We start from the raw sequence: 27,156 nt of genomic DNA on the forward strand, positions 1-27,156 counted from the left end.
AATGATCACTTAGGAAGGCTCGCTTATTTCTCCTTGCTATTCTTTGGAATTCTGCATTCAAATGGGTATATCTTTCCCTTTCTCCTTTGCCTTTAGCTTCTCTTCTTTTTTCAGCTATTTGTAAGGCCTCCTCATATAACCATTTTGCCTTTTTTGCATTTCTTCTTCTTGGGGATGATTTTGATCACCACCTCCTGTACAATGTTACAAACCTCTGCCCATAGTTCTTCAGGCACTCTGTCTATCAGATCTAATCCCTTGAATCTATTTGTCACTTCCACTGTATAATCGTAAGGGATTTGTTTTAGGTCATATACCTGAATGGTCTATTGATTTTCCCTACTTCATTTAAGTCTGAATTTGCAATAAGGAGTTTATGATCTGAACCACAGTCAGTTCCTGGTCTTGTTTTTGCTGATTGTATAGAGCTTCTATATAGATATTTTTATTATGTTTATTGAGCGTTTGGTATTACTGTGTGAGGTTGCTACTACATTTATATAGATGCCAAAACTGAGGCACACACAGAGAGAAAATTCAGTGATTCCCAGCTGCTTGGTTGCATCCTGTCCTCATAGGGTCCATAGTTAGTCCTCATGGGGTACTCAGTGTCACTTGTTTAGCTCTTTCCCACTTTATTTTGTTTGTATTTTAGGACTTAAACTATTTTTGAAGCTACAGAAGTAAGTGCATGTATAAGGTAAGGACTAAAACATACAGAGAGGTGGGCAAACACAAAGACTTCCATTCCTTACCCCTAAGCAGTACTTTACAGTGGTAACCAATATTAATTTTTTATGTATTTCAGAATTGTCTGTGCATAAATCAGGATATACATACATGTGTAAATATTCATCTTAGTTTATGGATCTCTTAAGGTACTTGTGTCGTAAATTGATGTATTAGGGGTATTTGTGAACATGCTTCCCCACTGGCTCAGCAGGTAAAGAATCCACCTGCAATGCAGGAGACACAGGTGATGCAAGTTCAGTCCCTGGGTCAAGAAGATCCCCTGTAGGAGGATATGGCACCCTGCTCCATTATTCTTGCCTGGAGAATTCCATGGACAGAGGAGCCTGGTGGGCTACAGTCCATGGGGTCAGAAAGAGTCAGATACGACTGAGAGAATGAGCATAAACCTGTTGTGAGGTTGAACAGAGACCCTGGCAGGAGGATGGCCGCTACTTAGTGAACACGTTTGTTTCCCTGAATTGGCTATAAGGTCTCTGAGATTATGCTGTATGCACTGTTACAAGTATCTTTTTACTGTAGACACATCCCTCTATTGTCCAGACCTTTATTTCCTATACTCGTATACAGTAGGTGCTCAGTTACTGTCCAGGAAATTGAATTGTGAACCCAGGTTGGGAGGAGGCCGCTCTTTGCACTGCTCTGGGCCATCAAGGGAGGGGAGGTAGCAGTTCATGCTTGTGAAGATGCTGTCCGTTATCTCAAAAGTAGCATCCAGAGTGTCAAATCTCACCAGGCACAATTGCTAGGGGTTCCTAGAAAAGGTGATTATGAACTGATTCCCTTGGGGGTAATTAGCAGATGACTTTGAGCTGTCTTCTTTGTCCCAGAGGCTTCTGAGAAGTGCCATTGTGATTGTGAAGGGGAAACAGAGCCAGTGCTAGGCTGAGTTTCGTGGAAGCAGGTGCACTCAAACCTTGCATCCTCTAGGAACCACAGTCAGCATGGAAAGCCCTGCTCACCTGAATTGCTCAAAAGTTTTGCATATTTGGCAGTGGTTAAATTAGTATGAAGGTGAAACTCCAAGTAGGAAAGATGAGGGCCAAATGTGTCTTCTTTACTCTTAGACTTGGGGGGATGGATATTACAGGTGCCAATCAGAGCACTGATGGAATCTGTGTTGGCCTTCTGGTACTGAGACTAGTCTGTAACTCCAGCTGAGGCCTGGTTTTTGAAGAACTTATCTCTTGGCCAAGCCAAGCAAAGTAAGCTGTGCAAAACAGACACATGAACAGGATGGACGGTCTTGTTCACAGAATTTGTTTCAGAACCCGTTTCTGATATGTCTTGTTTTGTCTTTTTTGTTTTTCTGTCTTCTTCTCTGTACTGCTGTCTCACACTTGGTTTCCTCAGTCAGCTCTCAACTCCTCTGCTCACAGGAAGTTGACATATTTGTTCTCTCTTGATGTCAGTTGAACTGATAACCCTGAATCAGACCAATCTGGCTACTAGGAATAATCTCTGACCCTCCACCACACGAGCAGGGCCAACTGCAATGCACATAATCGTGGTCTTCCCTCAGAGGGGTCTTAAGTGGGGCAGTCAAGCTTTAAGGGCTCTGCTCTTTTTCCCATTTTGACTTCAATAGAGTTAGAGCAAACAATCATTAAGATTCAGTGATGATGAAAGGGCTTAGAACCAGAGACACAATGTGAAAAGAGCTTGTTGTACTCACAAGTAAGTGTATTTGGAAAACTTCTGTCAGAGTCAATGTCTTTTTCTAAATATGTCTGGCTACCTGTAGAAGCTTTCTGTTATGTTCCCTACTGAATTCTCCATCCAAGTGGATATCTATAGTATTGTTTGACTCCATCCTCCCTTTTATTTAGTGCTAACAAGGAAGATGAGGTGGTGGCTTATGCTTTATTATTATTTTTAATATTCAAACTACTTGAAACCATTACTTTTGAATAGATCATTGAAGGCCAACAGTATCTTGATACTTTGTAATCTGCCAATGAAAATGGCTACTGTAGTGTCAGATAAAGAGAGAATTAGATTTCCCAGTTCAGTTCAGTTCAGTTGCTCAGTCATGTCCGACTCTGTAATTCCATGGACTCTGTGATTCCATGCCAGGCCTCCCTGTCCATCGCCAACTCCTGGAGTTTACTCAAACTCATGTCCATTGAGTCGGTGATGCCATCCAACAATCTCATCCTCTGTCATCCCCTTCTCCTCCTATCTTCTATCTTTCCCACCATCAGGGTCTTTTCCAATCAGTCGGTTCTTTGCCTCAGGTGGCCAAAGTATTGGAGTTTCAGCTTCAGTATCAGTCCTTCCAATGAATACTCAGGACTGATTTCCTTTAGGATGGACTTGTTGGATCTCCTTTCAGTCCAAAGGACTCTCAAGAATCTTCTCCAACACCACAGTTCAAAAGCATCAATTCTTTGGCACTCAGCTTTCTTTATAGTCCAACTCTCACATCCATACATGACTATTGGAAAAATCATAGCTTCGACTAGACAGAACTTTGTTGGCAAAGTAATGTCTCTGCTTTTTAATACACTGTCCAGGTTGGTCATAAATTTTCTTCCAAGGAGCTAGCATCTTTTAATTTCATGGCTGCAGTCACCATCTGCAGTGATTTTGGAGCCCCAAAAAATAAAGTGTGTCACTGTTTCCGCTGTTTCCCCATCTATTTGCCATGAAGTGATGGGACCAGATGCCATGATCTTAGTTTTCTGAATGTTGAGTTTTAAGCCAATGTTTATACTCTCCTCTTTCACTTTCATCAAGAGGCTCTTTAGTTCTTCACTTTCTGCCATAAGGGTGGTGTCATCTGCATATCTGAGGTTATTGATATTTCTCACAGCAATCTTGATTCCAGCTGGTGCTTCATCCAGCCCAGCACTTCTCATGATATACTCTGCATATAAGTTAAATAAGCAGGGTGACAATATACAGCCTTGACGTAGTCCTTTCCCTATTTGGAGCCAGTCTGTTCCATGTCCAGTTCTAACTGTTGCTTCCTGACCTGCATACAGGTTTCTTAAGAGGCAGGTCAGGTGGTCTGGTTTCCCCATTTCTTTCAGAATTTTCCACAGTTTATTGTGATCCACACAGTCAAAGGCTTTGGCATAGTAAAAAAGCAGAAGTAGATAGTTTTCTGGAACTCTCTTGCTTTTTTGATGATCCAATGGATGTTGGCAATTTGATTTCTGGTTCCTCTGCCTTCTCTCAATCCAGCTTGAACATCTGGAAGTTCATGTATTGTTCACGTATTGTTGAAGTCTGGCTTGGAAAATTTTGAGTATTACTTTACTAGCGTGTGAGATGAGTGCAATTGTGTAGTAGTTTAAGCATTCGTTGGCATTGCCTTTCTTTGGGATTGGAATGAAAACTGACCTTTTCCAGTCCTGTGGTGACTGTTGAGTTTTCCAAATTTGCTGGCATATTGAGTGTAGCACTTTCACAGCATCATCTTTTAGGATTTGAAATGATGCAACTGGAATTCCATCACCTCCATTAGCTTTGTCCGTAGTGATGATTTAGATTTCCCAATGTGATTTTAATTTATGGACCTCAGAGATTGAGCCTTCTTTGTTGGATCTTTGGCACTCCAAAAAATTAATCATTTTGAATTGTGGTGTTGGAGAAGACTCTTGAGAGTCCCTTGGACTGCAAGGAGATCAACCAGTCATTCCTAAGGGAAATCAGTCCTGAATATTCACTGGAAGGACTGATGCTGAAGCTCAAACTCCAGTACTTTGGCCACTTGATGCGAAGAACTGACTGATTGGAAAAGACTTTGATGCTGGGAAAGATTGAAAGCATTGAAAGATGACAGAGGATGAGATGGCTGAATGGCATTATCGACTTGATGCACATGAGTTTGAGCAAAGTCTGGGAGTTGGTGATGGACAGGGAAGCCTGGAGGGCTGCAGTTCATGGGATTGTAAAGAGTTGGCCACAGCTGAGTGACTGAACTGAACTGTTGCGTCTTGATTGGAGTGGTGGCAATGAAATTAGCGTCAAACAGTGGAGTAGTGTCCTTGCTATCACTGTTCATCATTCTTCCTGCTCCTCAGGATAGTTCAGTTTTCATCCCCCTTATCTGTTGCTCCTTATATGGAAGAGGCACAAAGTCCTATTACTTATTTATTTCCAGCACTTCTGGCTTCTATTTTTTCCCCCTTTCCTCCACTGATGCTCATCTAGTTCAAGCCTTTATCATCTGTTTATAAGATTAGGTCATTAACTGAACTGGTCTTAAACTTTCTTCCTTCAATTCCTGATCTAATTCCAAGTCATTTTCTTAAAATTCCTATTTAGTTATCTTATACCTCTCCTCAAAAAATGAATGATTGCCTGGGGAGTTCTCTGGAGGTCCAGTGGTCAGGACTCAGTGCTTTCTTTGTTGTGGCCCCGGATTCAGTCCCTGGTTGGGGAACTAAGTCCTGGATGCATGGTAATTACCCCTTGCTAAGCATTTTTTTATATTCCCTTTTTACTATCCTGGAACACCAGTCTCCTCACCAGTCTCTGACCAGTTCTCTATGTGTTTTCCTTAATGATTCTCCTTCACGTGGAATAGCTCATTCACATGGGTAATGTTGGTTCTTCCCTGGCCACCACTTCTAACTATTGGAATTACACTGATTCTCTAAATTTCTCTTCCTCCTTCAAAGGCAACTCCTACCCACCTCAAGAAAAATTCATCTCTGTTCAGTCTTCTTGAAGTGCTTTTTACCATTTCTGTTTTGTATGCTATGGAAATGGGTAAGTTGATTTTTTACCAGACTGTAGGCTCATGCAGGACAGAGATGAGGTAATAATAACTTCAACATTGTTTTAGACCTTTGCTAAAAGTTGTTGTTAACTGAATTTTCACCAATTCTCTCTGGGTAAAGTTATATCTAATTCAGACCATTAACTCCAGTTTTTCTGTATGTTAAGAGTGTAAAGCAAGTGGTGAAAATGTATGATTGGTTTTGGTGTCTAATTACCATGATGATATTTTGAAAATCAAAAGTTTTTAATGTGATTTATTGAAGGATATCAAAGAGATATAATTGCCCAAGGACTGTTTCCTCAAAAATTTGTGTATAGCAATTATTCTTATATGTTAAACCTTATCAACTCTAATAACTCTTGTAGACACTAACTTCAAATATTTCCAATGGTTGTGTACTTAATATGCTGATATGGGAAGTCTTTAAGTGTTTTGATATGTATGCCTTATGCTTTTATTTTCTTGATTTCCTTTTAGAGGTGAACTCTTTTGTGTGGTAGGTTTATGAAAAGAGAGAACCTCCAATGTGTCTTTACATCTTCAACTATGCTAACAAGAGCCAACTGATGTATAGGCTAGGATGACCATTAGGGTCACATAAAATTGCAATTAAGATTTTAAAACTGCTCTTTTTAAAGAAAATCTCTTTCTTGTGATTTGTTGCTTCAAATCCTTTTTCTCTTATATTCAATGTTGCAATGTTCAGAATTGGTTCTCTTTGTACCTCTTAAGAATGGTTAGCTATCCTGTTTTCAATTTTGAAGTGTGTAATTTTTCCATCATACCTTCAGGTAATACATACATATATATTTTGGTAATGTTATTCATAATGTATCTGATTTTCAGTCCCCACTACACATTCACCTATTTCTTTTGGGCACAGAGCTTCCTTTGAGGCCAGTCAGAGCTTTGGTGATAGATGATCTGTGTGGCAGGAAGGGGGACGTTTCCCACCTTTCTTTCTCTCTGACTCTTTCATCATATGTAACAATGTTTTCCATTCCTCTGTAGATAAGAATCTTTTGTGAATTTTCTATATTTAACACCAACACTAAATGCTGTTAAGCGACATCAGCCATTCTCACCACATCCACTCAGATTAAAAGTGAGTCAAAGACAATTAGGTTACTCTGGCAGGAACTGTGACCCCACAAACTGATAATTTTTGATAGTATCTCTCAGTCTTTGTAGATGCAAACACCGTGGTGTTCTGTTCTGTAAATGCTAGGAGACAGACTAAGGCAATTTCCTTTTTACCTCCTTTTTTTTTTTTCCTTTTGAGGATAGAATATATTTTCTTTTCTCCATATTATTGGTCTTCCACTTGACTTGTTAGGGCTAGATAAATACTTGATAACACTCAATTCTTACATGCTCAGTTTTATTCATTTATTTATTTTGACCATGCCCCATGACATGCAGGAGCTTGGTTCCCCAACCAGTGACTGAACCTGGACCACGGCAGTGAAAGCACCGAATACTAACCAGGGAAATCCCACATGCTCAGTTCTTATATGTAGTCACTGGGTTTCATCCAACCCTCTTCCCCAGATGTCTTGTCTTTGTAGAACTTCAGAAAAGACACTTCACAAATTCCCTTGACAGTACATGCTAATGTTGAAGGTCTTCCTTTCTGGAAAGTACCACCTCAAGTAATCATCTGAAGAGGAGTAACCGGATTGTTCTTATTTGGATATCTGAGGATGTCAGTCATGTCCTTTTGTAGATAATCAAAAGATTGATATCAGGTCATTTATGCTTTATCCAAACCCTGTCATTAGAGCTTTAGCTTCTTCCTGTTTACGTCTCTGAATCATCTCCCATATATCCACAACCTATGAAATGCTAAAATTGGGGCTTTCTTTCCTCTACAGTTATTAATGTTTTCCATATTTAAGTTTCTTCTACATGAAATAAATTCAGTGAAGGAAGTCTGCTTTTTACCAGCTAGTTCAACTCCAACTCTTCTAGTTAAGATCCTTAAGACGCAAGAAGATATACTCCTGTGAAAACTTTGAATAAAAAGTTATTCTTAGTCCTCCAACTTAAGTGTCTTCATATACATGGGATCAAACACTTGAGGACAAACAATATATCTTTCCTAAATATTCAGTTATAGGTTTTTGATGAGCTGATATAAAGGGCCATCCCATGACCTCCTGCCCAGAGTAATTTTGTTTGGAATCAATTTATTTCTTACTTTTTTCTTTAAACTTTATATTTTGTGTTGGAGTATAGCCAATTTATAATGTTGTGACGGTTTCAGGTGGGCAGTAAAGGGACTCGGCTATACATATACACTTATCCTTTTCCCCCTGGACTCACTTCCCACTCAGCTGCCACATAACACTGATTAGAGTTCCCTGTGCTGTACAGTGGGTCCTTTTTTAATTAAAAAAATTATTTATTTATTTTACTTTACAATATTATATTGGTTTTGCCATACATTGACTTGAATCCTCCGTGGGTGCACATGTGTTCCCCATCCTGAACCCCCCTCCCACCTCCCTCCCCATCCCATCCCTTTGGGTCATCCCAGTACGCCAGCCCCGAGCACCCTGTCTCATGCATCGAACCTGGACTGGAGATTTGTTTCACATATGATAATTTACATGTTTCAATGCCATTCTCCTGTAGCATCCCGCCCTCACTCTCTCCCACAGAGTCCAAAAGACTGTTCAATACATCTATGTCTCTTTTGCTGTCTCGCATACAGGGTTATCGTTACCATCTTTCTAAATTCCATATATATGCATTAGTATACTGTATTGGTGTTTTTCTTCCTGGCTTACTTCACTCTATATAGTAGGTCCTTGTTGGTCATCCATTTTAAATATATCAGTGTCTTCTAACTTATTTAAAACAATTTTCTATGTGTTCTTGGGCAAACTAAAGATCGTGCTTCTAAGTTTCCTTATCTGTAAAATGAAGCACAGGAGAGGGATTATCTCAAGGATGTTTTATATTCCAATCATACTATTTGATTTTGAGATTCTAGATGAAGTTCAGTGTGGATAGAAAGGTAATGTGAAGTTGGACAGAAAGACATAAATTATGAAGTTAAAGAGGAGAAAGCTTAAGAGTTAAATAGGACCATCTTTCTCCTGCTGAGTCTTCACCATAACTCAGGAAAAGTCCACAACTTTCTCCTCCCCCTGCTGATTTTCCTTTTTCTCCTTTTATCCCCTTATTTTCCTCCTCTTTCCCCCATGCCCTTCTTTCGACTTCTCTCTTTCTGTTTTATTCTTCTAGAGGAAAACACAGTTTTTCTAGGTGGCATATTTAGGATATTTTACAATGAGTACCCTAAATTTCTATTTTTATATAGACTGATATTGAAGAAAAAGTGTCAATATCCATGTGTGTTTTTAAAAACTTTATTATGTGTATCTTAAATTAACTTTTTCATTTCCCTAGCTTTCCACCTGAGATGGCAAAGCCTCAGTGGAGAGAATATTTATTAGAGAGCGAGATTCCTTACTCCATGATATTTTTCCTTTCCAATATAAAAAGGTCATACTAATTCAATGTGCATATTTTGGTAAAATGGATTTTTTTGCTTTAACACATTAGTTTTATTTTCTAATGAAATTCCAGTTATTGTGATTGTATCTATATTTGATCTCTTTTCCTTTCTACCTCAAATAATCAAGGGCAAAAAATCTTAGATTTACTTAATTTAAAATAACAAGTAAAAAAAGCAGTTTCATTTAGAGTTGATTTATCTCGGACTTTTTCCAGGTGTTTTTTTGTTTTTGCTGTCTTATAATTATGTTTTAGTATTGAGGGTTATTTTTTGTCAGAGTATATTTCTAGCAATTTAGTATAATGTTGTAAATCAGTCAGAGTCTTTAAAAAATTTGTCCTGCCAAGACTGTGAAATGCATTCCTACATATTCATTTTTGAATTGATGGACAGATGACAGGCAGTAGGCAGCAGGATTGAGTACTAAACGATTCTTGTGTCAGGCTTCAGAAATCTTAGCAATCTGATCTGTAGCACATGAAAGGGAGTAGAACAAAAAGTAAAACCAGAAATATGTATGAGAATTTGGTCTAAAGTCAGAAAATAGCTGCAAAGAATTATTTTTACAAGGAGGAAGAGAAAGATAGTAAGGTTAGAGAGCTGGAACGTTTGATACCAATATGAAAAAAGGACCTGATTATTTTACATTTTATTGAAAGTTTATTGTTACCTAACTGCATGTTGAAATTTACAGATTAGTTGAAAGATTGTAAAAATGATTGAACATTTAAAAGATTGGATTTATGAAGGTGAGAAAACAGCAAAGTGTGTTCTCACGATGATCCTCCAGGAAAAGGTAGGGCGACTTGGGTTTCCTTGATAACTCAGTTGGTAAAGAATCCACCTGCAATGCAGAAGACCCTGGTTCAATTCCTGGGTCAGGAAGATCCACTGGAGAAGGGATAGACTACTCACGCCAATATTCTTGGACTTCCCTTTTAGCTCAGCTGGTAAAGAATCCACCCTCAATGCAGGAGACATGGGTTCGATCCCTGGGGTGGGAAGATCCTTTGGAGAAGGGAAAGGCTACCCACTCCAGTATTCTGGCCTGGAGAATTCCAGGGACTGTATAGTCCATGGGGTCGCAAAGAGTTGGACACAACTGACCAACTTTCACGTTGGCAGGAAGAGCATGGCTCTGGGAACTAGAAGTCCTTTGCCTTTTTCTATAGCTACTCCCAATGACCCAAGTCTCCAGACAAGTTGCTTTACCTCTTTGTATCAAATTGTCTGCGTTAGATACTGAGGGCTTTGGTTGATTTTTAAGGTCTCCACAGCTCAGAATTTATAATGGCTTCTCATCTACCTGAAACATGGAATGAGAAGAAACATGCAGAGTGTATGGAGTTAATCATGGAAGAAAAAAAAAATACAGCATTCTTAAAGCTAATGATGAAACATTCATAGAATTGGGAGAAATTTTATTTAATCTATCATGTGGACATTTGGGTTCAATGTTTATCTTCTTTCCTTCCCTCTACAAAGCCCATTGTTCTGCTTATTCTTAGCAGTGTTCAAATACCAGCTGTAAAAAATAATAAAAAAATACAAATAAAATTAATGCCAAGTACAATTTCTTCTGTGAAGTCCATTGGTTTTACCCAGCCTGCCCTACTTTTTTTCAAACCTGGTTTGCATGCCAATTTTGTGTGTCTCTTTGCAAACTATGTTGCAAAAAAAAAAAAAAGGTTAAAAAAAGAAAATAAAAAGAAAGACAACCACAAAACTAAATATTATAAAACTAACAAACTTTCAGTACTTAAAATCAAAATAACAGAATTGCATTTATCTCTGTATCTAAAACCTTCACAAGCTCAAAGAACTGAGAAAATAATTAACGACTATTCCCTAGGAGAATGGTAAAAGGGCTTCAGGGTTTATTGAGCAAAGACTAGCCAATTTTTAAAGTCCCATGCAGTCCAAGTTTCTCTGACATGATTCCTGCCTCTGAGGAAATCGAATTCCAAAAGTGAAGGAAAAGGGAAGTTACCCTACGGCAAGGTGGTTCCCTTGAAAATGATGAAGGCTATTTTACTTCCTCGTGTGTCCCTTCTGCCCCCTACGCCGTCACCCATACTGTTTTTCCTGGAGAGTTCACCAGTGTAAGGGATTTTAGTTTTCCAGTTGCTTAAAAGAGAGCCGTGTTTCAAAAGTCAAACCATTAAGAAAAGGATAGCAAAGAGCAAGCAAGGGATCCCGTGAAGAGGGACAAATTGACAGTGGTATGCTCTTATGAGCTCTTTGCTATTTAAGGGAATTATTACCCTTTGAAAAAATTAAGTCATCAGTTAGCAGTAGTTGGAAAACAAGTCAGTTAATTGTAGTGAACACCACTGCTCATGTTATCCCTGCATTTTGTTTATTCTTTATTTAAGATAGAATCTCTTTATTTTACTTATTTTGGACATGCCTGTGTGGCATGTGGGATCTTAATTCTCTGACCAAGGATTGAATCAGTGATCCCTGCATCTTAACCACTGGACTTCCAGGGAAATTCCTATCCTTGCATTTTAGAAAGACTATTTCAAAAACATCTATTTTGAAAAACCTACTTAAAAAGTCAGTTAGTAAACTGACTCGCAATGCCAGGGAAATAGGGGAGTCAGAAGCCTGGCAAAAAGTACACCTTGCAACCCTTAGTTCTGGGAGTGAAATCTTGGGTCTGTTTTCTGGAATCAAGAGAGAAACATTCCCTATTTGATTCTGTATTGGTGTGCAATATGTACATAATTTTTGCAGGTGAGTGAGTGAGACAAAATATGTGACACAAATACATTTGGTCTTTCTGGTAGCTATTATTTAGGAAGAGGAAATGCAGCAGTGTGTAAAAGACCTGGACTATTAATAATCTTACCAATGGTAGAGCTGAATATCATATCACGGATAGGAGTGACAGATCGATACAATCTGGCTTTTCCTTCATTCAGATTTTGAGCTCGTGGCTGGAAGCCAGGGTTATATTTTCCTGTCTTTGTTCCTCCCTCCACACGTGCTCCGAGAAGCAGTTGTTATGCTTTCCTTCCGCTACTCAGCCATGTTCAGTGTGCTTCTTTGAGGCCCTAGTGAGAATTTTAATCAGTCCTGGCCGGTAATTACTGTCTCTCTCCAGATGAATCTCTTACACAGACTTCATTTTTATTCTTCACCAGTCTTAAGAAGAAGGGTGTTGCTGAAATTCTCTGTGTTTCAGAGCTGATCCGCTGAAGTTGTATCACTAGCAAGAAAGACATAAAGTGCTTCCTTTTCTCTTCTTGTAAAATGGCATTATTTTTCCTTGCTTCTCTCTTTCCTGTAAAATGGTGATGATACTTTTTTGTTGACACTACTAATGCAAAATACTGGTATTTTGTAGATTACCTATACCCTGGTTTTCCCCCTCCTTGACTCTGGGAATATGTAATATTTTATAATTTCTACTTTGAACATATTCTATTTGGTCTAAGAAAAACAAATTGGTTAGGGACAATGGCTATTTCACCTTCTAGTGCATTCTTAACTTCCCCAGTGTGCCTCTGCCATGCTTCTGAATGTCACACTGAATGAATGCCAGATATAGCTTGAAATAAAATTCTTAATTTCAGTAATTTTTATTTGGTCTGACTCTCCATGGCACCTCAGACACCTCCTTGTCACATCCAATCATCTAAATTATCTGTTCCGAAAACTTATTTCTTTAATATATGTTCATCCAACTTTTACTAAACCAAGACGCTGAAGCCTATGAGGGTTGCAAATAAATATTAATATAAATTGGGGTTCCTACCCTAATATGAGAATAGCTATGTAAATAAATAGCTGCATTATATGATGATGTGCCAAGGGCTATGTGAATGGGGCAGATAGTAAATTTTATAGAAGTTCAGTAGTGGTATTGAAACATTCTGGCTGCTGTCATCAAGGTATGCTTCACAGGGGAGGTGGCTTTTAAGTTCAGCCCTTAATAGTAGAGGGAATTTCAAATAAGTGGAAGTGAATTTTAGGAAGAGGGAATCTTTTAAAAAGATACAGAGGTATAACAATGATAGGTATGTATTCAGGAGGAAGGCTATTATATCTTGGAGCCTCTAAAGCGATTTGTTTATTTATGGCTGCACCATATGTCATGTGGGATTTTAGTTACTCAACCAAAGATCAAGACCATGCCCCTTTCAGTGGAAGCACAGAGGCTTAACTACTGGACCACCAGGGAAGTCTCTAAACCAATTTATTTAGATTAAAAATTAATACTGGGAAATTAGCTAAGTATTAGATTGTGGGTAACTTTTAATAAAAGGCTAAGAAATCTAAACCTAATTCAGTAGGCATGAGGTAGGACATGATTAGATAGTTAGGTTTGGGAGAGTCTATACTGGGAGCCCCTTTGCCTGCTCTATTGTGTTAAGGACTGAATCCAGGACCTGAGCTTGGAAGAAGCAGGTGATCATGGAAGGGGGGAGACAGATGTTAGACATTTTAGAGGCAGAAGTCACAAAATGTGAGGTCCAAGCAAATAGAAGAAAAGAAACCTGAGACAAACAAGATGTGAGGCTGCATTCTGCCCTACAGGACTGGCTGGGTGAGTCTAGTTTAACATGTGTACCTCCTGTGGCACGGCGGGGACCACAAGGTGGGGTGTCTATGTTGGGAGAAAAGAGCCCCAACTGTACTTCTTCATTTCTGATGCACAACTTCTTCACATTTTACATTTCTGAAATTAGGATGCTTCTTACCATCTCTGGGTACATTAAATGTGGACGTTTTCCTTGAAAAGAAATTGGTAAATCGATGGTGAATATTGCAATTGATGGCACTTTATCATCATAGAAATAAAGTATAAAATATATATTATTACTGTATTAGATTTTCCTTTCAAACTATCAAATTATTTCACACTCATTGTTATTAAGCCAAACACCCAGTAAACATAAATTACATTTAAGTATTAAGCACACAGTAAATATTATTCATCAAACTCCTACATTGCCCAAAGGAAAGAATCACTGGGAAAATAAATCAACTGCCAGAGCTTTGGGGAGATTATGGATGTATCCATCAAATGTGTACCACACAGCTCTTATAAGAAAGTCACTCTTTTAAGGGCTGGAGGGATACAAAGATGAACGAGAAAGAAACTCTCTTGGGGTAGGACTGGGGGAGGTGAGCTTACAAGTTATTACAAAAGAAAAGCAGGTGCACAGAATTTTCACGGAACAAAGTATGATTTATCATAGAGAGATCCTTCAGATGTGCTTCAAGTGCTCTGGGGAGGGGATGCTCATATCTGCTTGGGGGTACAGGCAAGGTTTCATGAATGAGGTAGCATTTAAGTTAGGCCAGGGAGAATGGGTAGGATTTCCACAGATAGAGGTGAAGTAGGTAAATGTGGGCTCTCTGGTGGCTCAGTGGTAAAGAATCTGCCTGTGAGGCAGGAGACATGGGTTCAATTCCTGGGTCAGGAAGATCCCTGGATAAGGAACAGGCAACCCACTCCAGTATTCTTGCCTGGGAAATCCCATGGACAGAGGAACCTGGCAGAAATAGTCCATGGGGCTGCAAGAGAGTCAGGCATGACTTAGCAACTAAACACCACCATACAATCACAAGTAAATCCAAGTAAACTATATGTTATGAGCAAGATGAAGTTCGAAAAACCGTGCATATTCAGGGAACACAACAGTCCCAAGTAGTTAGTTGCAGGGCAAACTCCGAATAATAATAATAATAACAAGAAACAATTATTGAGCAAACACTATGTACTGGCTCCTATTATGTTTTACTGGGTGATATGTAGAATGATTGATCCCATTTTAAAGCTGAGGACAGTGAGCCCAGGTCAGTTAATTTACCCAGGGGCCTAAGAGCTCAAGCCGAACCAGTTGGCATTATTCCTTGCAGAAGTTGTGTGCACATAAGGGCACACACAAAAATATACAGTAGTGAAAGAATGCTGGACTCAGGTCAGGGAAGGTTCTACAAATTATGTGATGGAGTCTGATGTTGACCCTGTAGCTGATGTGAAGGCAGTGTCTGCATTTGAAACTCTTGGCCTTTTGGTGTGTGTGTAATAGAATCAATGTGTGTAGTGGTCTTCATTTTGTTTATTTGTTCATTTGGCTGTGCTAGGTCTTTGTTGCTGTGAGGGGGCTTTCTCTAGCTGTGGCAAGCAGGTGCTACTCTAGTTACGGTGTGCAGGCTTCTCGTGGTGGTGGCTTCTCCTATTGCAGAGCCCAGGCTCTAGGGCACCTGAGCTTTAGTAGTTGTGACACAGAGGCAGAGTAGTTTTGGCTCAAGTCATTAGGGTGCAGACTCAGTAGTTGTGGCACACAGTTTAGTTGTCCCTTATCGTGTGGGCTCTTCTTGGACCAGGGATTGAACCAGTGTCCCCTTGCAATCTGCATTGCAAGGCAGATTCTTAACCACTGGACCACCAGGGAGGCCCTATAATGATATTTAGAAATACGGCATCACAGGAGTACAGGCCGTGTGCCAAATTCTAGCAGCCTCTAGGAAACTTTTAAAACCCTTACATTTTTATAGGACTTTACATAATCAAAAAACCTTTTCCTCTTCCTATATCATTTATTTTAATTCTTAGACCAATGTGGCATGTCTCCCTGCATTGAGTATATGGGGAAATGTACCCCTCACTGGCACTAACTTCGCCTAAACAAGTCCCAGGGCTGACAGATGGTAGAGCTAGAGAAGGAAACAAGATCTTCTGCAGCTTAAATCATTGCTACTGCCTTTTTCTCAAACCTTTTTTTTTTCCTTTCACTGGTTTTACATCAACAATGCCCTCATTACATTCAAAGGTGTAAATGGGTCTACATACAGTAACTGATGGGTTTTCTCAACACCAGAAATCAGTTCTCCTAAGTAGAAAATAGTATCTGAGCCCGACAAGAGAGAACAGATCAGTTTCTGGTTGACACCAGCAGGGCCACACTGGTCAGGTGCTTGTTCAAGAGGCAGTAGCTTCTGTACTTTTCCACTGGTGAGGAGGGAGCCGTCCTTGCTGCTCCCTCTTGAAACAGTGTCCGGACTTCATGGCAATTTTCCCAGACTTCTCTTTTGGGAACTGGGCCAGCTGTCCAACTATCTTACATTAAATCATTCATCTCACAACCTTTCTAATTTCCCCTTCCCCACCTGCAGCTTATTAGTGAAATAGAATGCTCACAGTGCTTGGCTGAAGTGTCCCTATTTCCAAATTCAGCACAATTCTTTGTCATATATTTGAATATTAAATTTCAATACTTGTTATTTCAAAGACCGTCCACTGTGTTTTGAGTTAATATCCTGGCCAGTGAGGTGCTGAGCAATCACCTGTTCTTGAGATTGACAGCATATTGTGCTTTTAATATTGTCATAATATCTCTAAATGTAAGGGAGAAGAATGTATGGGTTTCCTAGTTGCCATGACAAATTATCACAAATTTAGTGCCTTCAAACAACAGAATTTTTGCAGAGGCTACAGAAGCTGTCATAGGGCCAGGCACCATCTAGGGCACTGGGTAGAGTCCCTCCTTGCCTCTTCACAGTTTCTGGTGCAGGCTCTTGATACAGCCATGCTTGCTTTACAACTGCAAAGCTTACAATCCACACTCTGCCTTTGACATCACGTTGTGTTGTTCCTGAGTGTCTGTTTCGAACATGGCATTTTCCTCTTCTTATAAGGACTCATGCCGGTCATATTGAATTGTTGTTTAGTCCCTAAGTTCTGTCTGCCTCATCTGCAACCCTGTGGACTGTAGCTGTCTGTCCATGGCTCCTCTGTCCATGGGATTTTGCAGGCAAGAATGCTAGAGTGGGTTGCCATTTCCTACTCCAGGAGATCTTCCTGACCCAGAGATCAACACTTTGTCTCCTGCTTTTTTACCATTGAGCCACTTGGGAAGCACCATGTTCAATTAGGGAAACCCTAAGACCTCATCTTAACCGCAAAGACCCTATTTCTAAAGTGAGTCACATAGATACCGAGAGTTAGAGGATTTCAACATATCTTTTGGAGAGATACAGCTTAACCCATTAGGTAGTAACCAATAATTGGTACTTTTCCTTTCATTATGGTTAATGATATACAGATATAGATTGATAGTTTAAACTTCTTAAGTTTACAATCTTGAACTATAGTTCAACTTACAAATTGAACTATAGTAGAGGAAATACTATTTTGTCCTTTTTTGGTAAATTCATCGTAGTTGTTAGAACCACTATTTTAATTGCTTCATAATGAGACATTATGTTTTCTCTGTCTTTTCTACCAGATATGAACTATATGAGGGTAAGGGTCACACCTCGTTCATCTTTATATCCAGACAATGTTTGCATAATTTGGGAAGGCAATATTGCACAGTGGTAACCCTGTCTTTGGAAATGGATGTTGTGAATTCTAATCGTGGCTGTGCTAGGTATTAGCTGTGTAATATTAGGCAAGTGTGTTAGCCTCAAAATCTTCACCTGGAAAAGAATGAGAACTATATTATTATTCTCATTGTTTTATGGGAGTAAACTCTTTAGCCCATTGCCGAGCTGTTACTATAACTATATTCTCAGTAAATATATGTAGAATTGAATTGAAGGAGATCTAGTGATCCAGTAATTGTTCTGCCATTAAATTACTTTGACACTGGCAAAACCTAAATTTTCTAGGCCTTAATTTTTTTAATCTGAAAATTAAGGGAGATGAGATGGCTCTAAGTTTCCTTTCAGTCTAGTATTCTGTAAATTAAGCTAATATCTTCTGATGACTTATAGTTCCATGTATAGTTGGTAAACATGGATTTACCAAAGAAGTATGTATTATTATTGGTTTATCTTCCGTGCTTACTATTTTGTGCTGCATTTTTTGGTCTTATTATTTTAACTAAATAAAGTTAAGAAATATTTGCTGATGTCCATTGTTAATCAGGTTCTGTGCTAGGTTATGGACATATACAGATGATTAATATACTGTTCTTTCCTGTACTATATTTGAATCTCAAAGAAATTGAGATTTCCTATCTTTTTTTGAAATTATAATTAGACAGTGATAGAAAAGAAAGGATTCTGGTGTTCTAAAGTCACCCTATTCCTCTTTTGTACTTCCTTCTGGTGCACACACATCCCTCCCCCATCCCAACTTCCTAGACTCAAAACAAAAACCAAGAAGGTGCAGAACATTTCCTTAAGTTGCTTCCTGCTGGCCCTTCTCTGCTAATTCTTTACTATTGTCAAGGCGAGTCTCCTACAGGTAGCAGGGCCAATCCAGGTATCTCTGGGTAGTGAGGGGATTGTAGGAGTGTCTGCATAGAGACTCCAAAGTGATAGCTCTTCTTGGAGCCATTCCATTTGGATGTGGCCTGTTTAACACCTTTCTCCATTCAGTTGGGAATATTTAAGGCTTCTCTAGTAGATAGTATTTGAGCTGAGATTTGAAGGTGTGTATACATGCAGATATATATATATCTGCATATATATATGCAGTTATATATATATATATATATATATATATAGAGAGAGAGAGAGAGAGAGAGATAGCAGAAACAAGACAAATGAAGGGTAATGGGGAAACAGTGATTCGGGCAGAAGGAAGTGTGAATGCGAAAGTCCTAAAGAGAAACTGCATCTGTCAGAGGGTTAGAAGGCCAGTGTGACCAGGATGTGGTTTGATATGACGTCACAGGATCTGCTGGAACATACACAACCTCAAACGACGGGCTAAAACTTTTGGATTTTACTCAGAAGCTAGGGGGAAGTTATCTGCATCTCAAGTAAGTATTTTATTTTTCCAAGTATTACACAAAATTCCAGTCTCAGATAGGTCTAATGCTTCTAAGAAGTTACTTTCTAAAGCCCTGAAGTCCTTCCCAGTTCTAATGAGGTGACTCTGTCCACACCTATTGAGCAAGTTAAGTAAAACTTGAACCCGAAGGGTGACACATGGTGTTAGTTAAGGGAAGAGGAAGAAACATCGTCACTTGTTTACCTTGAATTTTGATAAAAGATCTGGATTTTGAAATGGAACTGTGTGCATGTAGTGGGGGAGGTGGAGACACTAAACGACTAATGAGAACTGAATTAGGCAATTGATAATTGTCAACTTGAGAACTGTGGCTTGTGATAGGACAAACCAATGCTCTTTGCTTGCATAGAAATTAGTGGCCCATGATTGCATTACTTTCCTTTATGATTCTATTTTATGAAAATTTTATCAGCCCTTTTTGAGGAGGAATTTTACTTGGTTGGAAGAAAATGATTAAGAAATATGAAAGAATTACCTAAAAATCCCATTAAGCAAAATAAAATCTTAGCCTATAAACAAATACCAAACCTTCAGTTGATAGAACAACAATTCTTATCACTAGCATAAACAATATGAGGACCTAGAAAATAATAAGATATCGCTATCATTAATATGTGATTGGTTTTTAAAAATTCTCTGTGAGTTATCAATATTTTAAAAGTTGACCAACTAAAATAAGAATGCATACTTGTTTTTTAAAAAAGTGCAAACCATATATAGAATAAAAATTGAAAGTCTTCCTTCATAAACTTTCATATTCTCCCCTGGTGACACATATGTTAAAGAATCTTCCTGAAATGCAGGAGACCTGAGTTTGATCTCTGGGTCAGGAAGATCCCTTGGAGAAGGGAATAGCAATCCACTCCAGTATTCTTGCCTGGAGAATTCCATGGACAGGGGAGTCCTACAGTGCAGGGGGTTGCCAAGAGTTAGGTATGACTGAGTGACTAACACTTTCACTTTCACTCTTCCCTCAACTCCTCCAGAGGTAACCACTGTTAACAGATTAATATATGCAGATCTTCCTCTCCATGCAATGAGGTTATGTCCTCATAAACCTACTGTAAACTGAAAATATTGTTAGTTGAAATACATTTGATACATCTAACCTACCAAACAGCATAGCTGAGCCCAGCTGAATTTAAATGTTCTCAGAAAAATTTATTCGTCAATATTTGGGCAAAATCATTTAACATAAAGTCTATAAACCGATGAATATTTCATGTAATTTGTTGACTACTATACTGAAAGTGAGAAATAGAATGGTTGTAGGTGTATTGATTGTTTATCCTCATGATGACATGGCTGACTGGGAGCCATGTGTTGTTGCCTTGCCCAGCATCACAAGTATTATTTCCTATGTCACTAGCCTGAAAATTAAAATTCATAATTCAGAGTATCAGTCAGTTCAGTCACTCAGTCGTGTCTGACTATTTGTGACCCCATGGACTGAAGTATGTCAGGCCTCCCTGTCCATCACCAACTCCCAGAGATTACTCAAACTCATGTCCATCAAGTCAGTGATGCCATCCAACCATCTTATGCTCTGTCGTCCCCTTCGCCGCCTGCCTTCAATTTTTCCCAGCATCAGGGTCTTTTCAAATGAGTCAGTTCTTCATATTCTTCACAAAATCAGATGACCAAAGTATTGGAGTTTCAGCTTCAGTATCAGTCCTTCCAATGAATATTCAGGACTGATTTCCTTTAGGATTGACTGATTGGATCTCCTTGCAGTCCAAAGGGCTCTCAAGAGTCTTGGTTTCTTTTGAATGCCACTTTCACATCAATGTAAAGTTGAAAAATTCTAAGTCAGACCATTTAAAATAGGGAACCATCCATATTATGTAATCTTTTTATGTTTATACAAGTCACTGTATGTGGCTCAGTGTTAAAAGTATCTCAAGAGGCTTGGTTTCTTTTGAATGCCACTTTCACATCAATGTAAAGTTGAAAAATTCTAAGTCAGACCAATTTAAATAGGGAACCATCCATATTATGTAATCTTTTTATGTTTATACAAGTCACTGTATGTGGCTCAGTGTTAAAAGTATCTCAAGAGTCTTGGTTTCTTTTGAATGCCACTTTCACATCAATGTAAAGTTGAAAAATTCTAAGTCAGACCATTTTAAATGGGGAACCATCCATATTATGTAATCTTTTTATGTTTACACAAGTCACTGTATGTGGCTCAGTGTTAAAAGTACTGCCTGCAATGCAAGAGACACAGGAGAAGAGGGTGCAATCCCTGGGTTGGAAATATCCCCTGGAGGAGGGATTGGCAACCCACTTCAGTTTTCTTGCAAGGAGGATCCCATGGACAGAGGAGTCTGACAGGCTACAGTCCATGGGGTAGCAAAGAGTTGGACATAAGTGAGTGACTGAGTACATATAGATACGTGATCTTTCTTTAAGAAAAAAGAATAAATGGGATCATACTGTGTCCATCATTCTCCTTTTCCCCTACTTTATTTGTCTTAAAAATGTTTTTGCACATAATTGTCTATACTTTTCAATGAGTGCCGAGTATTCCACTGAATTAAATTATCACAAGTTATTAGCTATTTCTCAACTGATATTCATTTCAAACATCAATTTTTCACAATTACAATGTCACAAGAAACATACTTGTTTTCTGCACATGTAAGAGTCCTTTTGTAGAACAAATTCTTAAAAGTAGAATTCTTGGAATGCATTTTAAAATTTTGATTCTGTTGAATTGTGTGCCTGTGTGCTTCAGTCTTGTCTGACTCTTTGAGACTCTGTGGACTGAAGGCCTCCAGGCTCCTCTGTCCCTGGGATTATCCAGGCAAGAGCACTGGAGAGGGTTGCCATGCCCTCCTCCATGGGCTCTTACCAACCCAGGGATTGAACCTCGTCTCCTGCCTTGGCAGGTGGGTTCTTTGGCACTAGTGTCATTTGGGAAACCCACTGTCAAATTACTCCACAAATAAAATTTTATTGATTTATATTCCTCCAAAGTTCTAAGAGCCCATTTGCTTCTAACTTCACCAGCATTGGATACCACCAGTTTAAATTTTTTGTTCATTTTTTGGTGGGCAACAGTATCTAACTATTGTTTCAAGTTTTACTTTCCTGGTTACTTGTATGTTTGAACATCCTTTAATAAGCATATTGATGATTTGAGCTTTCTCTGTAAGTTATCTCTTCAGAGTCTTTGTTCATTTAAAAACGCTTTTCTTCAAAGAATAATTTAAATATTCCTTATGTATTATGACCTTTAACCAATTATGTATCACAAATAATTTCTTGTTGTCATTTAGCTTTAGCCTATGTATATTATAGCTTCCACTAAACAGAAGTTTTTGACATTTATGTTATTAATGCTCTCTGAACTTTCTAATCTATTCTTACTGGAATACTCTATAATTTTCTGCTATTATTTTGAATATTTAAAGTTATTTTTAGGGACTTTCTTGGCTGTCCAGTGGTTAAGAGTTAGCCTTCCAATGCAGATGGTGTGGATTTGATCCCTGATTGGGGAGCTAAGATCCCACATGCTTTATGGCCAAAAAACTGAAACATGAAGCAGAAGCAATACTGTAACAAATTCAATAAAGACTTTAAAAAATGTCTCTATCAAGGAAACTATATTTACATTTAGCTCCTTAAGTCATCTGGTATTATTTTTATAACTTAATAAAAGACAATAACTTAATTGTTTCCATACATGTACCAATCTCATTTATTGGAAAGGCTGTTCTTTTCCTAATGAATTCAAATAGGTTAATAATATAATAAATTTATGAATATGCATGGATGTGTTTTGGGTTTTCTATTCATGGACAATATTTGATTTTTCAGTATTCTTTTTCTATTTGACCACACAATCCTAACTCTTTTAACGTTTTCTATACTCAAGTAGGGTAATTTTCTCAATGTTCACCTTACCTCTATCCCCTGCCATTATTTTCAAATTCTTCTTAGTTAGTCTCATGCACTTGCTCTTTCAGATGGGTGTGAGAATATGTGTCAGATTTTATGAACAAGCAAGCAAACAAAACCTATGTAGATTTTGAATTCAGTATATTGAATATTTTAGAAAATTTGAAGATAATAGACATCTTTACAAGAAGGACTTTCTTATATAGGAGCGTGATATTTTTTTCCCTTACTCTGGACTTGATAATGTTCTTCATAAAGTATTAAAAATGCTTGCTAAGTTCATTCCTGTTTTATGAAATTTTGGCTATTTTGTTAGTGTTTCTTTCCTCTGTTATTACAAGTTCATATCATCCCCTGCTGCTATATGAGAAATTTATTTCTCTTTATATACCCTTTGAATCTTACATTTAGGAAAATTATCTTACTAAGTCTGTTCCTCAGTGGATTGTCTTGGATATTCTAGTTATGAAGCCATGTCACAAACAAATCTTATGGTTTAGTTTCTTTCTTTACAAATTCTATACCTCCTATTTGTGATATGAAGTACAGCAGTGATCATTGGTGAGAGTTATTGTCATCTCTTCTTTTCATCTCTTCTTTTCTTCTCACTGTATTAGAAATACATTTCAACACTGAAGATGTTATTTGGTGTGTGTTCCTGACAGATACTTTTCATTATGTTAATAAAGTTTTCCTTCTATGTCTAACTTCCTTAGGATTTTTCAAAGCAAAGAAATCATACCAGTCTTGGTGTCTGTTGCACTGAATGTTTTCTTTCATTCCAGAGATTTAGTGATTTATGTTAATATTTTATATCCTAATGTTGAAGTATCTTTGTATTCCTGGGACACATCCTACTGTGTTGAGAAGTATTATTTTTAAAACAGTATTTGGCTCAATTTGATATTTTATTAGGACATTTGTATCAGAATTAATAAATGAGATTAGCTTAATATTCTCTCTCCTTTCTTTCCTTCCTTCATTCTTTTATGCCTTCTGTGTATAGTTTGTGTATGTATGCTAAGTCTCTTCAGTCGTGTCTGAATCTTTGTGACCCTATGAACTATAGCCGGCCAGTCTCCTCTGTTCATGAGATTCTCAGGCAGGATCAGATTAATTAGCTTTAGAGAATGCATCTTGTTTTATGCTCTTGGACAATTAATATAAGATTTGTATTTATCTTGAAAATTTAGTATAGCACTGGTAAAATAAACTGAATCTCATCTCAAGATTTTTTGACTAGTTTGAATATTGTAAAAAATTCTGTCCACAGAATTATAGAAAATTATAGAACTTTGGAATATGGGTTAATAGCACAAAATTTTTCTGCCAGTTTAGTTTTTCTTCTTTGATGCTTTAGAACAATGTTGAATTAATTTTGTTAAATATCTTCTCCTCTACCCTTTTCTTTCTATTAACAAACATTTACTGAACATCTAGATATAGGTGTTCATATAGAAAATGAGGTGGTTAGAGGAAATTAGACAGTGTAGAAACAGACTTGTGTATAATTAGCTTTATCAGTTCAGTTGCTCAGTCGTGTCCGACTCTTTGCGACCTCATGAACTGTAGCACGCCAGGCCTCCCTGTCCATCACAAACTCCCGGAGTCCTCCCAAACCCATGTCCACTGAATCGGTGATGCCATCCAACCATCTCATCCTCTGTCATCCCCTTCTCCTCCTGCCCTAAACTTTCCCAGCATCAGGGTCTTTCCCAATGAGTCAGCTCTTCGCATCAGGTGGCCAAAGTATTGGAGTTTCAGCTTCAACATCAGTCCTTCGAATGAACACCCAGGACTGATCTCCTTTAGGATGGACTGGTTGGATCTCCTTGCAGTCCAAGGGACTCTCAAGAGTCTTCTACAACACCACAGTTCAAAAGCATCAATTCTTTGATGCTCAGCTTTCTTTATAGTCCAACTCTCATATCCATACATGACCACTGGAAAAACCATAGCCTTGACTAGATGGAACTTTGTTGGCAAAGTAATGTCTCTGCTTTTTAATATGCTATCTAGGTTGGTCATAACTTTCCTTCCAAGGAGTGTCTTTTAATTTCATGGCTGCAATCACCATCTTCAGTGATTTTGGAGCCCCCCAAAAATAAAGTCTGACACTTTCCACTGTTTATCCATCTATTTCCCATGAGGCGATGGGACCAGATGCCATGATCTCAGTTTTCTGAATGTTGAGCTGTAAGCCAACTTTTTCACTCTCCTCTTTCAATTTCATCAAGAGGCTTTTTAGTTCCTCTTCACTTTCTTCCATAAGGGTGGTGTCATCTGCATATCTGAGGTTATTGATGTTTCTCCTGGCAATCTTGATTCCAGCTTGTTCTTTTTCCAACCCAGTGTTTCTCATGATGTGCTCTGCATATAAGTTAAATAAGCTTTATAATATAACTGTAAAATACTAAGTCTTAAAAGAATGATCTGAAAAAAATGATATGAGAATGAAGGCAGTCACCATGTCTTGCCCTCTTGTCAGCAGCACACAGTGTCATTCCAGGACCTTGCTTCAGAGGTGTAAGACCTCCTATCCATTAAACTAGTTATGTATCTTATAAAAGTGATATAACATTTCAGAGATGAATTTAGATAAGAACTTGGAATTCTTTAATTTGTTTTATAGACAATGAGGTACTCCTGAATTTTTCTGAGTAGGTAGATAACTTGATCTGGTTTCATTTTATTATGAAATAAAGGGGATGATGAAGGGAAAGATGGTTTCAGGGTATTATAATTAATAAAATGGCAATTAATACAATGGCAATCTTAATGGCAATTTTATAGAATATTAAGTAAATAGTAGAAAATCTTTGTAAATCAAGGTTTGAAGGTTGAAATCACATTTGTATGGAAACATTAGTTTTTTCCCTAAAGTTATCACAAAGGATACTTTTGATCAGGGTAGTTATTAAAATAAAATATTTCTAACTGTGGTGCTGGAGAAGACCTTTGAGAGTCCCTTGGACAGCAAGGAGATCAAACCAGTCAATCTTAAAGGAAATTAATCCTGAATATTCACTGGAAGGATTGATGCTGAAGCTGAAACTGCAATACTTTGTCTGTCTGATATGAAGAGCCTACTCATTGGAAGAAACCCTGATACTGGGAAAGATTGAGGGCTGGAGGAGAAGGGGGCAACAGAAGATGAGATGGTTGGATGGCATCATCGACTCAGTAGACATGAGTTTTAGCAAACTCAGGGAGGTTGTGAAGGACAGGGAAGCCTGACATGCTGCAGTCCATGGGGTCCCAAAGAATTGGACACAACTGAGAGACTGAACAACAAAGTTATTAAAATATTTACTAATTAGTGTGATATAGGTCCTGATAATCAGAACAGAGAACTGATCTATTTTGATCAAAATAGACCAAGTCATAAACATGTGATTAACAAGGGTGACCATACTGGTATGTACCGGCTGAATGTCAAACTTCCCCTTGACTCTGATTTTACAGCCATGTATCTCATAATCTAAAGTATTCTCCTTGTTAAACACATTTCATAAATCTAGTAAAAATTTTATTTTCCAATTTCTGAATTTAGTATATTTCTCTAAAATCTATTCTTTCAATAGATTTCTATAATTTATATTAGTTTAAGGTTAGTATCACACAACTTAATTGATACAATTTTAACATCTGTCTGTAAAAGCTGATTGTTGGTTGGCTTAGTGTCCTTATATCAGACAAACATGTCATTTCTACTTGGTATCTTGAAATATTAAAATATTTACCTAATTTTATAAAATTCCCAGAAGACGGGTGGACTGCTGTCCTCAAATAATAGTGTTAATTTATTTCATGTACCTTATAGTAACCTGGAGATACTTTAAAACTCAATCTCTCTCTCATATCTCTCTCTGTCTCTCTCTCTCTCTCTCTCACACACACACCCACCATAAATGTCTTTATAATTGACCATATTCATTAGTTGCCAAAATCTCTATAACTCCCTTTTGTATTACACATTTATATTATTTTATCAAACTGAACCTTGGAGGCATATGTGTTTGTCATCCCTGATTTGGATCTTTATAGGGCTTCCCTGGTGGTTCAGATGGTAAAGAATCGCCTGCAATGTGGGAGACTTGGGTTCGATTCCTGGGTTAGGAAGATCCCCTGGAGAAGGGAATGGCTACCCACTCCAGTATTCTGCCCTGGAAAATCCCCATGGACAGAAGAGCCTGGCGGGCTACAGTCCATGGGGAAGCAAAGAGTCGGACACAACTGAATGACTTTCATTCATTCATTCATTCATTCAGGTCTTTGGAGACATCATTTTGTTCATGTCATTATCCAATTCCAATTGTAATGAGTCATGCTGTGATAGGGTTTTAAAAATTTCTGAGGTGACCATCTCTTAAGCACCATTAACTCTGAAGATTTTAGGATTTACATTTGGCAGATTTTGCTTGAGCTGAATTTGTTTTGACTTCCATTTTAAAGACTTTTTGACTCTTTATATACAGT

General features: G+C 38.1%; 1 protein-coding gene across 1 annotated transcript in view; it reads left to right on the forward strand.

Moving 5' to 3' along the window:
• The window catches only part of CYTIP (cytohesin 1 interacting protein), a 77,081-nt gene that overhangs the window by 18,483 nt on the left and 31,442 nt on the right, over positions 1 to 27,156 (forward strand). The window lies entirely within an intron of this gene.

This window comes from Odocoileus virginianus, chromosome 13 (assembly GCF_023699985.2).
Source record: "Odocoileus virginianus isolate 20LAN1187 ecotype Illinois chromosome 13, Ovbor_1.2, whole genome shotgun sequence".
In the NCBI taxonomy this organism is placed as follows: domain Eukaryota; kingdom Metazoa; phylum Chordata; class Mammalia; order Artiodactyla; family Cervidae; genus Odocoileus; species Odocoileus virginianus.